The sequence below is a fragment of the Furipterus horrens genome, unplaced genomic scaffold, assembly GCF_987537825.1.
Source record: "Furipterus horrens unplaced genomic scaffold, mFurHor1.1.pri manual_scaffold_11, whole genome shotgun sequence".
Lineage (NCBI taxonomy): Eukaryota > Metazoa > Chordata > Mammalia > Chiroptera > Furipteridae > Furipterus > Furipterus horrens.
The window spans coordinates 42842384-42862152 of NW_028327181.1; the positions used below are offsets into that span (position 1 = coordinate 42842384).

General features: G+C 46.5%; 1 long non-coding RNA gene across 1 annotated transcript in view; it reads left to right on the forward strand.

Moving 5' to 3' along the window:
• Window positions 1-2670: 2670 nt before the first annotated feature.
• Window positions 2671-19769, forward strand: part of LOC149997400 (uncharacterized) — a 31496-nt gene continuing 14397 nt past the window's right edge. Inside the window, exon 1 of the long non-coding RNA XR_016514321.1 lies at window positions 2671-2778. This is a non-coding gene — a long non-coding RNA (uncharacterized LOC149997400). The remainder of the gene's footprint in view (window positions 2779-19769) is intronic.

The following is a 19769-nucleotide window of genomic DNA, read 5'->3' on the forward strand; positions in this document are numbered from 1 at the left end:
CCGCTGTCAGAGGCTGGCCTGGGAGGTGGGCTGGTGTCCATGGGGGTCACCCCGCTGTCAGAGGCTGGCCTGGGAGGTGGGCTGGTGTCCATGGGAATCACCCCGTTGTCAGAGGCTGGCCTGGGAGGTGGGCTGGTGTCCATGGGAATCACCCCGCTGTCAGAGGCTGGCCTGGCAGCCAAGCCTGCAGATGTGCAGGCCGAGGGGCTGGCGCTCAGCACAGAGGTGACTGGAGCACCGGCGGACACAGGGGCACTGAGGGCAGGCACAGGCTGCGGGCAGGAAGGCACAGGCTCTGGAGCCCCCCAGCCCGAGAGGGCCCACGCCTCACCACGCAGAGCCCTGAGGATGGTCCGCCACCGCGCTTCTCGGTCTCTGTCCAAATCTTCTGGGGTCACCCTGTACCCGGGGTCGGGACCTGGTGGCAGGCTTAGAGGGGGCCCTCGCCTGCGCGGGAGCAGGCAGACCTTCCTTTTGCGGCGCCTGGAGGGTGCTGTGTCCCCTCTGGTGGCACCCTGGCCCTGCTCAGGCTGGCTCAGCCTCCGTGGCAGGGCGGCAGCTGAGGAGGGAGCCCCAGGGCGCTGCTGCCTCAGCGTCTTCCCGGCCCTCTGGGGCAGCCCGGCGTGGCAAGGGGCGGCACGCCTCCCCCTCTCCACCGGAGGGAAGCCTCGGGTGGAGCTATAGGAGCTGGTGATGGGGTTCCTCTTCCTGCAAAGGGAGGGGGAGCCCCTCACGGAGGCCTGGGCCTTACCGCGCCTTCCGTCTTCCCGGCCCTGCACCTGGAGGGTGCCCTGCAGGGGCCCAGGCCTGAGCACCGAGGCACGGAGGCCTCCCTGGGCCCCCGAGAGCCTGCAGGTAGGCGGGGCTCCCTCACAGCCCTCAGCCTCACTCTCTGGCACAGTGGGCTCCCCCCCCTCCTCACCTACCTCCTCCCCGTGCCCCCCACAGGCCCACTGGTAAAGGGACCTCAGGATCCCGAGCAAACGCCACAGGCTCTGGGGGATCCTCACACAGACACTCACGAAGGCTGCAACACCGCATGTGAGCAGGTGCTGGCGGGCTGGCCCTGCAGGAGGTGGAGGAGCAGGGACAACTGGGTGCCGCTGGCGGACCAAGGGAAACTGGCCACCTGGGGGAGCTCTGAGCTGGCCCCCTGGTCCCCAGGGCGGGGTGTGGGGGCAGAGTGCACTCAGGCAGTTGCCCATTGGGCGCGTCTGGGAGCTCTGGCCGGGAGCACAGAAACCGTCCTCAGCAGCCAGAGAGAGCTCGCCAAGAAGTATCCGTTGGGCTGTTGCCTGGATACACTTGGAACTCCCCGGAGGGGGGGGGGGCGCGGGGAGGGGGGCCACGTGGAGGGCCGGCAGGAGGAAGGCGCGCGCTCCAGCTTGCCCAGATTCTGTGGGGAGGGCGCGCCCAGACGCCTCTCGAGGTCGCTTCGGGGCTTCCCCATCTCGGGCTGGGGGAGGGGCAGGCGCACGCGAACGGCTTCTGCCAATTATGCAGCCACTGATCCTGCACCGGCCGCCCAGGCCCTCCTGTTACAGAAACAGGAGAGTCCAAAAACAAAGCGCAGAGTTTGCAGCTGGGAGATAGGCAGCAGGAAGCAGCTTTCAGGATGCCCTTGCATGCCTGGAGCTAGTGGCTGGATACATTGTTGCAAAGATCCGCTTTACTTCCAAGACTCAGGGAGATGGGAGGGATCTTGGACTGTGGGCTGGTATGGAAGAAGCAGACCGAGCCTACTAGGGTTCTGTGAATGGTCAGGACGGTTTGCAACACCCACTGTGAGAGGACGCGGGGAGAGAGAGGAGGCAGGGAGGAAGAGAGAAGCAGCTGCAGACATATTTTGGGCTGGCTCTGGCTCTAGGAGGCTCACTCTAAGGCTCTCTCTGGCCCTCACGCCCTCACTCTCTGGCTCTTGTGGGCTCCCTCCATCTGGCTTGGAGAAGGGATCTCCAGGCGGCTTTAAGAAGAGGCTCTTGCCAGACTGCTTTGAGAAGGAGAGGAGATCCATGCGATTTGCAGGAAGAAGGCAGTTTCCAAGGAGGCTGAGAATCCAGGCGGTCCTGCATTGAGAGCTGGAGGGCACCACAGCACAGAAAGGGCCTCCCCAGTCAGAACTGAGTGATTGGCAGCTGCTGGTAAAGCTGAACTGTGCCTGGGAAGTAGGGAAACGGTGTTTCTGACTTCCGTAAGACTGGCCAGGTCTGGGAGGGGGAGGCAGGACGTTGTGTGAATAAACAATTCTTTTCCTTTTCACCAAACTCTGGTATTCAGAGTTGTAATTCTGGCGGCGGGCAATCGGACCCCTAACTAAACAGCCCGAGCGCAGGTAGGCGGCGGGCCCAGGAGGCCGCGTCCATGGGCCTGCGACGGCCGGGCGGCAGGGACCGCGCGCTCTGTGAGGGCGCGGGGCGCGGGGCCGTGGTGCCCGGGCGCGCGGTGCATCGGAGCACCGTGGTTCGAGGAAAGGCCCGGCCCGCATCCCGGCGCTTGCGGAGCCACCCTGCGTACGCGGCCCGACTCTGAGGCGGCGGCCGGCCGGGACATGCCGGGGAGCCCGCGCTGAGCCCGGCCTCCGTCTCCCGAGCCCGCCGTGGATGATGTCGCTGCCCCTCCCTCCGCGGGCCGTCGGGCCTCGCGGCCGCGCCGACCTTGTCGGCCGCCAAGGAGAACCCGTGCAGGAAAGTCCAGGCCAACATCTTCAACAAGAGCAAGTGTCAGAACTGCTTCAAGCCGCGCGAGTCGCATCTGCTCAACGACGAGGACCTGACGCAGGTGAGCGGGCGGGGGGTCCCAGGGGTGCCCCAGAGACGGAGAGCCAGGCCCCGCGCAGTGCAGCCGCCGTCCCGGGCGTCCCCTTCGGGCTGGAAGTTCCGGGGCACGGTCCACCCCGCTGAGGGTCTGGAGGGGCCGGCTGAGGCGGGCAGAGCGCCTCGCCCGGGGTGCCGGCGACGCCCCCCCTCCCTGGTCCCGACGCCCGTGAGACCATAGTCCTGCTGTGGACAAGCGAGCGGACGTTGCCCTGTGCCCGAGGCGGGCGGAGGTGGGGGTGCATCTGAAGGAAATGGAAAAGGAACAGAAAAAATGTGCGTGAGTCCTTGGGGGAGGGGGAGGGGGGAGGGCGAGAAGTGTATTGATAGACTCGGGACAAAGGGAAGATGCTCGAGTGTGCCGAGAAATAACATCCTTTCCCGTTCCCGTAGCCCTGCCCTGTGATTCGTGCTTCTTGGGTGACTCAGCAACGCCTGGTTTTTCTTAGTAGGAACAAGGCGCTTTAGGAGGTCTTGCTGCCTCATGGCCCCCCCCACCCCCCGAGTCTGACTTAGGGCCGCACTTAGACTTGTCCCCCAGCGGGCCCGGGGTGTCCCTCGTGTCAGACCCAGCCTGCCCTTGCTCCGCGTCATCGCCCCTGTCGGGGATTGCAGAGCTGAGGGGTCCTGAGGTCTGGGGGGAGGGCCTTGCTCTTGAACTTCACCTGGGGCTCCTCTTCTGCGCTTGGGGCCCAGCTCTCCAGTCACTTTCGAGGACTGAGGAGCCTGTGGGTCCTGGGGAGAGTCGTTCCCTTCCTGCTCTATCCGCCAGGCGAGGGCTTTAGGGGAGGCCAGTAGCTCCCAGACGTGCATCAGAGTCGCAGCCTTGAGGAATACAGAGCCCTGGGCCGACACCTGGGGCGACGTGGGACATGGGGCGTTTGTGTTGGTGGCAGCTCCCCAAGAAGTGGGGCTGGGCTGTCGACCCCACTGGCCTTCGGGAGCCAGTGTCCTGGAGTCTCTGGACCCTGGGAGGGCTTTGGCACATGCTGATTTCTTGGGTTTCCTGATGCAGCCCCGTCTGTGTCCCCGTGGGGTGTGTCCTTGCCCTCTGCCCTGCCTGCATCCTCTTCAGAGATTTTTCTGCCACACCCCTGAATCAGCCCAGGGAGCTCCTTTCACATTCCGGGGAGTGTGGAGGCTGGTTTAGCCGCTGCTGTTCCAGAAGAACCCCTTCGAAGGAAGCCGCTGCTTTCAGGTGCACCCGCCTGGCTGTCTCGAGTGCTCCTTGAGTGCCCACAGGGCCACGCGCGTTCACGGGGCTGAGGAGAGTGGAGGGTTGGGTGGAGGGCTCACGGCCTGGGACTTCGTGCCTCCCTCTGAGGTCAGGTTCCCACTGGCCAGGAAAAGACTCCTTTCATCTAAAACCAAAAAAATTGGAAACCAAAAAACCCAAAACAGAACTGCGCCACCAGACGCTGACCGCTGCAAAGTCACAGGGTTGTTAGGACCAAAGGGCCAGGTCCTCTCGGGAAGGCGGAGCTGCTTCCTGGTTAGGTGTTCGGGGCTGCGGGTAGGGTTTGCAAGGGAGATTCCCTCTTCTTGGCTGGATGCCTTTTTCTGAGAAGCAGTGGTGTGGTGATGAGGGTCCTGGGCCTGCAGTCAGGACACCTTGCTTCTAGTCTTGGCTGTCACTCGCAGCTTCGTGACCTTGAACAGTCCCTTTGCCTCTGTATTGTTCATTTCTTTTTCTGTACATTGGGACTAGAGATCCCTGACTTACGTCACTCACCAGGCTGTTGTGAAAAGCAAGGGCTGATAACTTATCAGACTTTTTGTACAGTAAAAAAAGAATCCCCTACAGAATAGTAAACTTGGATTTAGGAAATTCATTCCTGAGCTTGGCAAGCATTGTTCATATATATATTTTTAGAGGGAGGGTTGATCCACTTATTGATGCATTTCATTCATTGGTTGATTCTATATGCGCCCTGACCATGGATCAAACCTGCATCTTGGTGTATCAGGATGACGCTGTAACCAACCGAGCTACCCACCAGGGCAGCAAGGGTTATTCTGAGGGTTTCCTGGTTATTTCAGGCAACTACCAAAATTGGTAGATTGGGTCTTATTTTTTGATCCTTAAGTTTAGATAAACTAGAATGGAATCTGCATATTTGAGTTGAACCTGTTAAAAATTTTTGAAAACTCTGTTAATTATTAATTTGATTCAAATGAGTGGGGTCACAAATTTAAAGTATGTTAGCTTTCACTGTATCGACCGTTGAATTGTGGGTTTTAAAACAGACCTGAGTTCCAGGGCACAACTGCAATGGTAGTTTCTGAAATAATGAGTGGGGTTATTTGTGGTGGGTGCGATTAAGTCAGCCCTCTGCCTTCTGGGATCTTTCAGGAAAAAACTGCTCTTGAAAAGAGGAGGGAGACTCAGGGATGTTGCCAACAGCCTTCGCTGCTTGCTGCTCTCTGCATCTGTTCCCCTTCCCACCCCTCCCCCTAGTTCTTCCTCTCATCCTCGTGGATCCTTTAGAAAAGCTCAGCCAATTGGTTCTCATCAGTCTCCTGAAAGCCCCTGCTTCCTGCTGCCTTCTCTGTCCTGAGTTTATTTTAGGCCATCAAGCCAGGGAGATAGAGCGGTGATAATCGAGGCCACCCCCTCTCTAAGAGGTGAGGGCACTGAGATCAGTGAGGCAGTGAGAAGGCCTTTTGCCCTGGGATGTCATCGTCCCAGGGGCAGACATTTCTCTGAGCCTTCTGCTCTGAGCTTATTTCCACAGCTGTGGGTTTTGTTTATTTTCCCCCCAGAGTGCTACAGAAACCTCTCCCAGGGACTGCATCCTAGCATCAGACCTGGAAGAGATTTATGATCAGCTAAACCACTTTTAACCATGAGAAGACTGAACCCCAGAGAAGAGAGACCCTTGCCTGTACAGGGACACAGTTAGGATTCTTCAGCCACTGTTCTCTCCCCTACTCATATTAAGGGTCTGTAGTGGCCACCCCATAAACACATGGCGAGGAGAGTTGTGTCAAAGAGGATTATGTTACAAAAGGTGCCTCGGAGGGCAGGCTTCGGGGATCCCACCAGGGACCCTGAGATGACTGGTTTGGAGCAGAGGAGTTCCTGATTCTTTCCTCACCACTGGAATTCAGAGTGATCCAGGATAAGGAATAAGCAACAGTCCTTTATTACTTGTCATGGCATCCTCCAGCCCCAGCCCCTGTTCACAGGGTGGCATTTATCCTTCAGGTCTCCTGTGCATTTCTCTGCACGTATATGGATTTAAATGCACACTTAAAACCTTTTTTAACCTAACCTGTTGGTACGTATTTGCAACATTATTTTTTTCTGGATGGCAACATGTCTTACTTCTCTTTTTATGTTATTAAGTACAAATATACCAAGATCATTTGGTAGAGTGTACCACCAGGTATGTATTACAGTTTTGCTCTATTGGTGGCCAGCAAGGTTACTTCTCGGTTTTGCTGCTTATAAACAGTGAATGCTTCAGTGAACAGCTTTCTAAATGCTTCTGGGTGTATTGTGCCTGCGTGAAAGCAAGTATTTCTCTGGGGGCAAATACTTAAAAAAGAAAAAAAAAGACGGGGTTGACATCAAGTGCATTACATTTGTTTCTATTTTATTGATTATGATATTACAGTTGTCGTAATCTTTTCCCTTTGCTCCCCTCTGCTCAGTACCTCCTTACTGTCCAGGAACTCCCCCCCTCCCTTAGTTCATGTCCATGGGTCGTGCATATAATTTCTTTGGCTTCTCCATTTCTTATACTGTTCTTAACGTCCCCCTGTTTATTTCGTACCTACCAGTTATGCTTCTCGATACCTGCACCTATTCCCCCATGATTCCCTTTCCCCCCTCCCATTGACAGTCCTTCATATGATCTCCATATTTATGGTTGTGTTCCTGTCCTAGTTGTTTGCTTTGTTTTTAGATTCATTTGTTGATAGTTATGAGTTTGTTGTCATTTTACCATTTATAGTTTTGATCATCTTTTTATTAAATGTGTCCCTTTAACATTTCATGTAATAAGGGCTTGGTGATGATGAACTGCTTTAGCTTTACCTTGTCTGGAAAGCACTTTATCTGCCCTTCCATTCTAAATGGTAGCTTTGCTGGCTAGAGTAATCGTGGTTGTAGGTCCTTGCTTTTCATCACTCTGAATGCTTCTTGCCAGTCCCTTCTTGCCTGCGAAGCTTCTTTTGAGAAATCAGCTAATAGTCTTATAGGCACCCCTTTATAGGTAGCTCTCTGCTTTTCTCTTGCTGCTTTTAATGCTCTTTACCTTTCACCTTTGGCATTTTAATGATGATGTGCCTTGGTGTGGTCCTCTTTGGGTTTAGCTTGTTTGGGGCTCTCTGTGCTTCCTGGACTTGTATGGCTACTTCCTTTGCCAAATTGGGAAGTTTTCCTTAACATGTACTATTTTTTCCTTATGATAGCCTTGGGTTTTGTTTGCTCTCTTCTTCTAGTTCCTCATGGTGTACCGTTAGGTTATGCTTGAGAATTTCTCCTCTTTTAGTATATGTATTTTCAACTATAAATGTCCCTCTTAGGATTACTTTCACGGTGTCCCGTAACTTTTGGTATGTTGTGTTTTTGTTGTTATTTATCCCAAGATATTTCCTAATTTCCCTTTTGACTTGTTTAGAAGTGTATTGTTTAATTTCCACATGTTTGTGAATTTTCCAGTTTTCCTTCTGTTACAAATTTTCCGTCCCATTCTATTTTGATCAGAAAATATACTTTGGGTGGTTTCAATCTTTTAAATCCTATTAAGACTTCTATTGTGACCTGATGGATTGTCTGTCCTGGAGACTGTTTTGTGTATACTTGGGGAGAATGTGTATTCTGCTGATGTTGACTGTCGTGCCCTGTATATGTCTGTTGTATATCATTGGTTTATAGTGTTATTATATGTAATTGGTTCATAGTTTTGTTCAAGTCCCCTCTTTTCTTGCTGATGTTTTTGTTTTTTCTACCCATTACTGAAAATGGGATATTGAAGTGTCCAAATAGTATTGTAAAACTATTTATTTCTCCCTTTGATTCTGTCATTTTTATTTGATATATTTTGGGGCTCTGTTATTATGTGCATATGTGTTTATAATTGCTTTATCTTCTTGCTGTATCAAGTTTTTATCAATATATATTGTCCTTCTTTGTCTCCTTTAACTTCTTTTAAAGTCTATTTTGTTGAACAAAAATATAGCCACCTTAGCTCTCTTTTGGTTATTACCTCCATGGACTATATTTGTTCATTGTTTTATTTTTAATCTATTTGTGTTCTTTTATCTAAAGTAAGTAAGTCTCTTGCAGGCAGCACATAGATGAATACTATTTTCTTTTCAAATTTAATATGCCTGTTTCTGCTGTTTAATAGGGGAGTTTAGTTCATTCACGATAACATGATTACTGTTAAAAGATTTACTTTTGTCACTTACCTATTTGTTTTTGGTATGTTTTATGTGTTTTTTGTCCCTCAATTCCTCCATTACTGCCATTTATTGTTTAGCTTTCTTTTAAAAATTCTTTTTAAAGTATATTTTATTGATTATGCTGTTACAGTTGTCCCAATTTTTTCCCTTTGCCCCTGTCTTCCCAGTGCCCCCCTCACCTGGTACCACCCTTCCCTCCAACAGGTGCCCCACCTTAGTTCGTGTCCATGGGTTGTGCATATAAGTTATTTGGCTTCTCCATTTGCTTTACTATTCTTAATATCCTCCTGTCTATTTTGTACCTACCAACTATGCTTCTTCATCCCTGTACCTTTTCTTCCGTTCTCCCCCTCCCCCCATCTCTGCTTATAATCCTCCATATGATCTTCACATCCATGGTTCTGTTCCTGTTCTGGTTGTTTGCTTTGTTTTTTTTGATTCAGTTATTGATAGTTGTGAATTTGTTGTGACTTTACTGTTCATCGTTTTGATTTTCTCCTTTTTCTTAAATTAGAGCCTTTAACGTTTCATATAATAGGGGCTTGGTGATGATGAACTCCTTTAGCTTTACCTTGTCTGGGAAGCACTTTGTCTGCCCTTCCATTCTAAATGGTAGTTTTGCTGGCTAGAGTAATCGTGGTTGTAGGTCCTTGCTTTTTTCATTTTGGTTACTTCTTACTAGTCCTTTCTTGCCTACAAAGTTCCTTTTGAGAAACCAGCTGATAGTCTTAGGGGAACTCCTTTGTAGGTAACTCTCTGCTTTTCTTGTGCTGCTTTTAAGATTCTCTCTTTATCTTTCACCTTTGACATTTTTAATTATGATGTGTCTTGGTGTGGTCCTCTTTTTGTCTATCCTGTTTGGGATTCTTTTTGCTTCCTGGACTTGTATGTCTATTTTCTTTGCCAAATTAGGGAAATTTTCTATCGTTTTTTCAGATAAGTTTTCAAGTTCTTGCACTTCCTTTTCTCCTTCTGGCATTTCCATGATTCAGATGTTGGCACATTTGGAGATGTCCCAGAGACTTTTTATTCTCTGTTGTTTTTAATTCTTGTTTCTTCATTCTGTACTGGTTGAGTGTTTATTTCTACCTATGTCCAAATCATTGATTTAAACCCCAGCTTTCTTCCTTTTACTAGGGGTTCCCTGTGGACTTTTATTTATTTCACTTAGTGTATCCTTCATTTTATTTCCCTTATGCCTTTTCTGTACTCAATGAGTTCCCTGAGCATCCTTATTACCAGAGTTTTGAACTCTGTGTCTGACAGGTTGTCTGTCTACATTTTATTTAGTTCTTTTTCCGGAGTTTGGATCTGTTTTTTCACTTGGGCCATATTTTAGTGTCTCCTCAACTTGGCAGCCTCCTTGTGTTTGTTTCTGTGTATTAGGTAGAGCTGCTTTGACGCCCTGTCTTGGCGCACCTGTTATGTTGTAAGAGGAAGAGCCTTAGGTATTGCCAAGGGGTGGCCCTCTGTTTCACTGCTTTGTGGCACTGTATGTAGATGGGGTCAGAGAGGGAACAATGTCGCTTGCTCAGCACTCAGCCTGTTTCCAGTCACCTTACCCACTTCCCATATGCACCTGGTACCTCTCTAGCTGTTTCCTACATGGTGGTTCCCAGAGTGGGTGCGTTTGCAATTATTCTGGGACTGTGGGGGCCCTCTAAACAGACTCTCCTGAGAGATGGGCAGTTTCTTCTGCCACCCCAAGCCCCACTGGTTTTCATAGCCAAAAGCTATGAGGCTTTTTTTCCCCAGCACTGGAACTTTGGGTTGCAGAGTCTCGTCTGGGTCTGGAATCGCTCCCCAGGTGTCCCTCCTGGCTTTTATCCACCAGACTTGAATGTGGGACCGCCTGTTCTGCCAGATGCCGCAGCTGCCTTGCCACCACCACTACACCATCTCCTCTCCACCCCAGCTCCCTGTTTCTACCCATCCTACCCATCTGGATGAATATTTCTCCCTTAAGTCCTTGGTTGTTGGACTTTCATACAGTTCAATTTTCTGGCAGTTCTGTTTTTTGTTTTGGGGTCAGCTGTGATCCTTCTTATGGTTGTATGAGGCGGCAAGCTGTATCTACGTATGCCTCCATCTTGGCCAGACGTCCTCTCTTCTTTTTAATTCTCGAAGACTTCTGTTTAAAGAAAAATTTATAGGGGTGACATTGGTTAATAAAATTGTATAGGTTTCAAGTGTACAGTTCTATAACACAGCATCTGTACATTGTATGTGTGTTCGCCACCCACAGTCAAACCCCTTCCTGTGGCCGTGTATTTGAACCCCATTGCCCTTTACTACACACCCACCCAGCCCCTGTCCTTCTGGCAGCCACTGTAGTGTTGTCTGTGCTTACGAGTTTTTAATCTGTTTGTTTGTTGCTTTCAGTTTTATATCCCACATGAATAAAATCATACGGTTCTTGACTTTTTCCAGCTGACTTATTTTGCTTAGCATGATATTCTCAAGATGTATCTATTTGTCGCAAGTGGCAGTATTTCATCTTTTCTTGTGGCTGAGTAGTTTTGCATTATATGTATGTACCACGTTTTCTTTATCCAGTCATCTATCTGAGGACACTTAGGTTGTTTTAATGTCTTGGCTACTGTGACTAATGCTGCAGTGAGCATAGGGGTACATATATCTTTCTGAATAAATGTTTTTACATGTTTTGGGTGGAGACCCAGAAGAGAAATTGCTGGTTCATATGGTAATGACTCGATTTTTTTGAGAAACCTCCATACTGTTTTCCATAGTGGCTATATCAATTTACATTTCTACCAGCAGTGTATGTGGGTTCCTTATTCTCCACTACCTCTGCACCACTTAGTACTACTCGTCTTACTAGTAACAGCAATTTTAACAGTGTGAGTTGGTATCTCATTTAGTTTTGATTTGCATTTCCCTAATAGTTAATGAAGTTGAGCTGTGTTCATATATCTGTTGTCCTTTTGTATGCCTTCTTGGGAATATTGTCTGTTTAGGTTCTCTGCCCATTTTTAAAAAATTAAATTGTTCTGTTGTTGTTGAATTGTATGATTTATTTATCTATTTTGGATATTGTCCTTTTATGGAAGGTGGTTGCAAATATTTTCTCCCATTTGGTTGGTTGCCTTTATTGAGTTGGGTGCATATATCTTGATAATTGCTGTGTCTTCTTGATCTGTTGTCACTTTTATCATTATGAAGTATCCATCATTGTCTCTTGTTACCTTTTTATCTTGAAATCTCTTTTGTCAGATATAAGTATGGCCATACCTGCTTTTCTCTGGGTGCCACTTCCTGAGAGAATCATTTTCCACCCTTTCTCTTTGAATCTATATTTTTCCTTAGAGCTAAGATGTGTCTTCTTAGGCAGCATATGGTTGGATTTTATTTTTTAATCCAGTCTGCTACTCCATGACTTTTTATCAGAGAGTTCAATTCCTTTACATTTAGGGTGATTTTCAACGTATGAGAATTTCCTATAGCCATTTTATCTTTTGTTTTCTGATAGCTCTGTGTCTGCGTTGTTTCTTTTCCCTTGTGTTTCTGTGTGTTTTAATTGGGTGGTATCCTATGATTTTTTTCCCCTATGTTTTCTCTTTTTTAGGTCATGTGTCTCAGTACTGCTTTAAAAAAAACTTTTTGTGTGTGTGTGTGGGGGGGGTACTTTTAGGCTTACGCAAAAGAAGGTTTCATATATACTGTAGTTCTTTTCTTCTATGTGCATCTTATCTCCATTCCCCTTTGCAATTTCAGACCTTTACCTCCTCCCCCTTTTATGTTTATATTTAAGTGTATAATACCCTATTCTGAATCAGGGTTGCAATTTCCTGCTTCTTTCTGTTAGTCTTCTTACTCATAATTCTGTATCCTTTTGTTTTTTTGTTTGTTTTAGTTATAATAACCCCCTTCGATATTTCCTGTAAGGCAGGTCTTGTGGTTGTAAACTTTCTCAGTTTCTGTATGCTTGGACAAGTCTTTAGTCCTCCTTTATATTTAAAGGATAACTTTGCTGGGTATATTATCCTTGGCTGGTAATTTCTCTTTCAATCAGTTAAATATTTGATTCCACTCTCTCCTAGCTTGTAGGGTTTCTGCTTAAAAATTCAATAGTAATGTAATGGGCTTTCTTGTATAGGTTATTATATTCTTTTCCCTGGCTAACTTGAGAATTGTTTCTTTGCCATTAACTTTTGACAGTTTCAGTATAATGTGCCTTACAGATGGCATTTTAGGATTTGGATAATTAGGTACTTTGCTTGCTTTTTGGGTTCAAGGATCTAGCTCTTTTCATAGGTTTGAAAAGTTCTCATCAATTATTCATTAGAGTAGGCTCTCTGTTCCCTTCTCCCTCTCTTCCCCTTCTGGTATAACCATTATATTGCTTTTTCTGGGGGAGTCAGGTAGTTCTCATAGCGTTTATTTATTTACTTGTTTATTTATTTTACTCTAAAATCTCTCTCTTCTATCTGCATCACTTCCAGAGTTTTATCTTTGATATCACTAATTATTCCATTTGGTCAGCTCTATTTCCTAAGTTTTCTAATTCATTCTTCATCTCTCTTATTGAATTTTTGATCTCCAGAATCTCTATTTGCTTCTTTTTTAAGGTCTCAATCTCTTTGGCAAAACACTCCTTCTGTTTTTTGATCTTATTTCAGTGTTCATTAAACTGCCCATCTGTGTTTTCTCGCCTCTTGTTGAGTTTTTTCAGAACTGTAATCCTGAATTCTCTGTCATTAAAATCACATATTTCCACATCTTTAAATTTATTTTCTGGAGCGTTTTCATGTTTTCTGCGCTGCCTTGTCACCTTGGTTACCATGGTATTTGATGGATTCTTTCTCTGCACAGGTATTTATAAGAATGAAATCTGCTTTTTAAAAAAAAGAAAAAAGTAAGAGTGCCACTTCTGTATTTAGTAAGTTGATTAGAAGAGGTCTTTCTGTTATTTCCCAGTAGGTGACACAGAAACGCAAGTTTTTAAGTTTCTCTTGCACTGCTCTGGCGTCTCAGATCTCAGCAGGGGAGCAGAAAAACGCCCCGTATTCCCTGGGAGGTGAGCATCTTCTCTGTGACCAGGTGGGCTTTGTCTCATAGTGTCACCCCCAGGGGGGGATGTTGTGTCCCATGAGGTCCAGAGCCCATGACGTGCCAGCATTGTCCTCTGCAACTGGACGCTGCCAGCAGTGCGGCACTGCTGCAGCTGTCCCATGGGCCTCGCCCTGGGCGCACACGGACAGGTGCGTTGGGGAAGGGTGGGTGGGGAGAGACTGGCTTGTGCCTTTTTGGCTTTGTTCTCCTCCCAGTAATGGTGACTGCCAGACCTCTCTACCTCCACCGGGTCCCTGGGATTAGCCACAGCATGTGCCTGCCACCCAAGGAGAAATGCTTCTGTCTCTGCAGGTCTCAGGGCTGTGACAGCTTTTTAGGGGCCTGCTGCTAGCTCTCAGAGGGTGATGGGAGGCAGCCAGGACCTGTGGCTTTGCATTTGTGCCTGGCAATGGCAGCTACCAGACAACCATGGCCACACCTCTGTTCTCCATCTCTGCCCCGGTCACTGGGTCAGTATGTGCTGACCATGCAGGCAGGGGCGCTTCCTCTCCCTCTCTGCTCCACAGGTTTTCAGGGAGTGCCTGCTGCAATCTGACTCCTCCCCTCTCCTGAGACACACAGCGAGCTCCTGGCTGTGTCCGTTGCCCGTCTCTGCTCTTCTCTCTTTCTTTCTCCCCTGTTCACTCTGGTTTACCCACCTTCAGATATTTCAATGTGTGGATCTCCCAGATGTGTTTGTGTGCTGAGCAGGGGACCCTTTGCTGAATTATAGATGTTCAACTTGTTGTAACTTCAAGGGGAAAGACCAGCAGAATCTCTCCCACCACCATGCTTTTGACATCATCCATTACTGCCCTTTCTTGTGTTTAGTTGATTACTTATTGTGCACCATTTTGATTCTCTTTTTCTTTCCTTTTCTGTATTTTTTAAATTTATTTTTTAGTGATTGACTTGGGGGTTACAATTAATATCTTAGATTTATGAGAATCTTGTTTGAAAAATAATAACTTAGTTTGAGTGGTTTACAAATACTCTATTCCTATATCTCTGTCCCCTCTGATTGTATTATTGTCACACAGTGTTTCTTTGTACATTTTATGTCCACTGACATAGGTTTATAATTATTGTTTTATGCATTGCATTGGTCCCTTAAGTCATATAGAGTAAAAGGAGATACAAACTACACAAAAAATACAGTAACACTGGTTTTTATATTTATCTGTATAGTTGCCTTCACCAGTGTTCCTTATTTTTCTTAATGGCTTCAGCGTGAAGAACGCTCTTTAACATTTCTTGAAGGGCATATCTACTGGTAATGAACGGCCTCAGCTTTTGGTTATCTGGAAATGTCTCAGTTTCTCCAATTTTGAAAACTAGTTTTGCTGGATACACAATTCTTGATTGACAAGTGTTCTTTTTCTTTTCTTTTAGGACTTTAAATATATCATCCTATTGCTTTCTGGCCTCAGTGGTTTCTGATGAGAAATCAGTTCATTTTATTAAGAATCCCCTGTAGAGAACAAGTTGCTGCTTTCTCAACTTTCTCTTACTCTTTGGGCTTTGACAGTTTTATTATGATGTGTCTCAGCTTGGGTCTCTTTGAGTTTGTCCTGATTGGAGTTCATTGAGGTTCTTAAACGTGTATACTTATGACTTTCCTATGAGTTGAGAGGCTTTCAGCCATTATTTCTTAAATTTTTGTGCCCCTTTTCTCTCTCTCCTCTTTCCGGAATTCCTATGAGCATATGGTGGTGTGGTTTGTCCCACAAGTTCCTCAAGCTCTGTTCATTTTTCCTCATTCTTTTTTCACTTGCTTCTCAGGCTAAATAATTTCAAATGTTTTACCTTTAGGTTTACTGACCCTATTTTTGCCTGCTCAAATCCACTATTGAATGCCTCCAGAGAGATTTTTTTACTTCGGTTATTGGACTTTTCAATTCCAGAATTTCTTTTTGTCTCCATTTTAATAGACTTTTTAAAGAGTAGTTCTGGTTTAACAAAAAAGATGAATGGAAAGTACAGAAATTCCCATATATCCCCTCCCCTCAAACACATACAGCCTCCCTCACTATCAACGTCCTGTGCCCTGTGGTACATTTGTTACAATTGTTGAACCCACAATGATACGTAATTAGCATCCAAAGTCCATAGTCTGCATTGGGGCTCACTCTTGGTGGTGTCCACTCTCTGGGATTTGACAAATGCATAACATAGATCCATCATGATAGTATCATAAAGAATAGTTTCACTGCCCTGCAAAATCCGCTGTGCTCTGCCTTTATCTCCCCCTCTCCTCAATCCCTGACCCCCACTGATTTTTGTTTCCATAATTTAGCCTTTTCCAGAATGTCATATATCTAGAATCATACAGTAGCTTCTCAGCTTCGCTTCTTCGTTAGCTATATGCATTTAAGACTCCTCCATGTCTTATCATGACTTGCTAACATTTCCTTCTAGTGTCTGGATATATGTTTATTTATACATTCACCTACTGAAGGGTGCTTAGAGGTTTTGGTTCCTTGTATGCCACTTTTACCTCTAAATTCATATTCTCATTTTGCTCATATATTTTTCTGCGTTCCTTTTGTTCTTTGTCCATGGTTTTCTTTAGCTTATTGAACATATTAAAGACAGGTGATTTAATATCTTTGACCAACATTTCCGTTGTTGAGACTTCCTCAGGGATGGTTTCTGACATATTCTTTTTTTCTGCGAATGTGCCATGTTTTCCTGTTTCTTTGTATACTTTGCACCTTGTTGAGAACTAGACATTTTGTTGCGGTAACTCTGGACATCTAGTTCTCCCACTCTTCAGGGATTGCTGAGGGCTGGGCTTCATTTGCGACTTTTCCAAACTATTTTTGCCAAGTATGTGTTCCTTTTGTGTGGCCACTGAAGTTTCTGTTCCTTTATCTCTGTAGTCAGCTGGTGATGCGACAAAAATATCTTTAAATGTCCGGCTCCTGAAAGGTGCATAGAGGATTGAGTACTGTCTCTTTAATAGCCTGGAAGCCACAGCAGCTGTTGGGGATTGAAACAATGGCCACCACCCTCTGTGCTGGTCCCTCAGAAATCAAAAGCAGCAAAGGCAATCAGAACTTACAATCCCGATATTTGGAGGACAACATCCTTATTGCCCATTCAGGTTCCAGCAGATTGCACCAGGAACATGAGCAGCTGTCCCCATTGATGCCTATATGTTGGGAGCTGGACAGAGCTAACCCCCACCATGAAATAGGCTGAAATGCACCAAAATTTTGCTAGCTTCTCAATCCCAGAGCTCCAAAACAGCTACTTCAGACAGATGCTACCAGCCCAGTAGGTGGAGGGGCAGATCACGGGAGCGTCCTACTCTGCCATCTTTCCTGACAACATTCTCTTCACAGCTCAGTTTTGACTTGAGGTGGCCACTTACTTCCTAGCTATCCAAGCTCTGTAGGTCACTTGCTTGTTCTCAAGAAGGTTTTAGAATCTGCTCTAAATATCTGAGGCTCTTAAACATCATGATAATGAATCTTGGTTTGTGAGAAGTTGTTGTACCAGATCCCTGATTGGCACTTTGAATCTGGAAGCTAATGTCCCTTAAATCTGTTTTCTCAGAATTCCTGTTAGTCAAGCTTTGGACCTCTTGAAATGATTCCATATTTTTTTGTCTTTTCTATCCCTATTTTCTGGGAACTTACTTCAGTTACATTTTACAGACCTTCTCCTGATGCTTTCATTCTGAGTATTATATTTTTTCAAAATTGAAAGTTTTAAAAGAAATTTTGCTCTCTTTTATTGTAATTTTCCCATTACCATTTAGCCCCCTTATACCCTCTCCTCCCTGCTGCAATCACCACACTGTTGTCCCTGTTCATGAGTCTTTTTTTCCTTTTTGCTTGATCCCTCCACCGCCTCTCCCCCCCCCACCCCGGCTCAGCTGAGCTGTCATCCTGCTCTCCATCTATGAGTCTGTCTCTGTTTCGCTTCTTAGTTCAGTTTGTTCATTAGATTCCACGTATGAGTGAAATCATATGGTATTTCTCTTTCTCTGACTAGTTTGTTTCACTTAGTGTAATGTTCTCCAGGTCCATCCACGCTGTCACAAAGGGTAAACTTTTCTTCTTTTTTATGGCTGAGTAGCAGTCCACTGTGTAGATGTCCCAGAGTTGTTTTATCCGCTCACCTATGATAGACACCTGGGCTGCTTCCAGATCTTGGCAGTTGTAAACAACGCTGCAATGAACATAGGGGTGCTTATATTCTTTCGAATTAGTGTTCTGAGATCCTTTGGATAAATTACCAGAAGTGAAATTGGTGGGTAATAAGGCAGTTCCATTTTCCATTTTTTTGAGAAATCTCCATACTGTTTTCCACAGTGGCTGCCCCAGCCTGCATTCCCACCAACAGTGCATGAGGGCTCCCCTTTCTGCACACCCTTGCCAGACCTTGTTATTTGCTGATTTATTGATGATAGCCATTCTGACCAGTGTGAGGTGATATGTCATTGTGGTTTTAATTCGCATTTTCCTGATGATTAGTGAACATCTTTTCATATGTCTGTTGGCCACATGTATCTCTTCTTTGGAGAAGTGTCTATTCAGGTCCTTTGCCCACTTTTTAATTGGATTGCTTGCTTTTTTTTTTTTTTTGGTCAGTTTTACAAGTTCTTTATAAATTTTGGCTATTAATCCCTTATCAGATATATTGGTGAATATGTCCTCCAAGTCCATGGGTTGTCTTTCCACTTTCACTTCTCTTATTTAACATAACACTGGAATTCCTAGCTATGGCACTCAGACAAGAAGAATAAAAGGCGTCCAAATTGGAAAAGAAGTGAAACTATGTTTATTTGCAGATGGCATGATACTTTATAGAGAAAACCCTAAAGATTCCACCAAGAAACTACTAGCACTGATAAATGAATTCAATAAAGTAGCAGGATACAATATTAATATCCAGAATCAGTTGCATTTTTATATGCCAAAAATGAACTATCAGAGGGAAATTAAGATAACAATCCCATTTACAATTGCTTCAAAAAGAACAAAATACCTAGGAATAAATGGAACCAAGGATGTGAAAGACACCCCCCCCCCCTAAACCCCTGTGCTGTGGAAGTGGACAGGAGGGTATGTCCCTCTCTTCCAACCACCTTCCTGGGTTTTGGTACCACTGCAGCACGCCTTTTTTGTGTTCTGCTGGGGCGGTGCAACGCACGCATGCGCCGCAGTCTTCAGTGCTTCTCCACCCCTCCCCATTTGCGGGGGGAGGGGCCTTGCCACCATTACAGTGGGACAGGGAAGAAGACATTTTTAAAAGCCTGGCCGCACTGTGCTGGTGTGAAGTGGCTCAGTAGGTTAGGCGTCGTCTGGCAAAGAGAAAAGTCTCCGGTTGGATTCTCACTCGAGGCCCATGCTTGGGTTGTGGGTTTGGTCCCCTAGTGGCTGGGAGAGAGTGTCTGAGGAGACCCCCTGATCTTCTGCCTGGGGGACAAGGGCCATTACCTGCCAGGAGATGAGAATCTGACTGAGGGCAAGCCCTCTTTATGTAAATATCTAACCAATACTTTTTTCATTACTTTGTCCTCCCATTCCCCACTGTCAGAGATACTTGGTGCCTTCAGTTCAAGAAAGCTCCTAGGGTTCCGTCCCCTCTAGGACATCAGAGTAGAGACATCTTAGACTGAAGTCACTCACCCCACTATCTGCCTCCCAGCTTCCAAAAGGCTGCTGCTATCTGTCCCCTGCTGTAGTAACTGCTTCCATTGCCTTTGAGAACAAATATTTTTTCTGTTCTCTTAGGAGGGTTTCAAGAGGGCAGGAAGGTAAACCCGTGTGTTTGAGTTGCTATGTTAAACAGGGAGCCACCGGCCGTTTCTCAGCTTCCTTTCATTAAAAAGTAAGTAAATAAACAAGCACCTTGCAGAATGTTTAAAAGGCGAAGTTGTTGGGGAAGCAACTGTTGTGGGATCAGACAGAACACTGTGGTGGAGGCGACGCGTTCGTACCATGGGGAAGTTCACCAGCGCCAGCACAGATGTGAAGCTGACCGACCGCAACAGGAAAGAGTCCCTGATCCCTCATGGGGACAATGCAAACAGACAAGAAGTTCAGGAACGGACAACCTACAGTGATAAAAGACAGAAGAGAAGTTACCTCTGGAAGCAGGGCCCAAGGGACTCTTTATTGTGCAAGAAATGCTCTGTGCCTTCATGTGAGTGGTAGCGTCAGAGACGTGCGGTAGCCCCTCTTACCCAGGGTTTTGTTTTTAGCACTTTCAGCGCCGCCCAGTAAGCCATGGTCCAAAAATACTATATGGAAAATTCCAGAAATAAACCATTTATAGTTTCAAGCTGTGCACCGTTCTGAGTAGCGTGATGCTCTCTCACACTGCGCAGCTCCGTCCTGCTGGGACGCGAACCACCCTTTGCCCAGCATCTCCGCAGAGCGCACTCCTGACCCACTGGTCACGCGGATTAGCGGAGCAGCCGTGGCGGCGCTGCACAGCTGCGTTGTTCTAGTT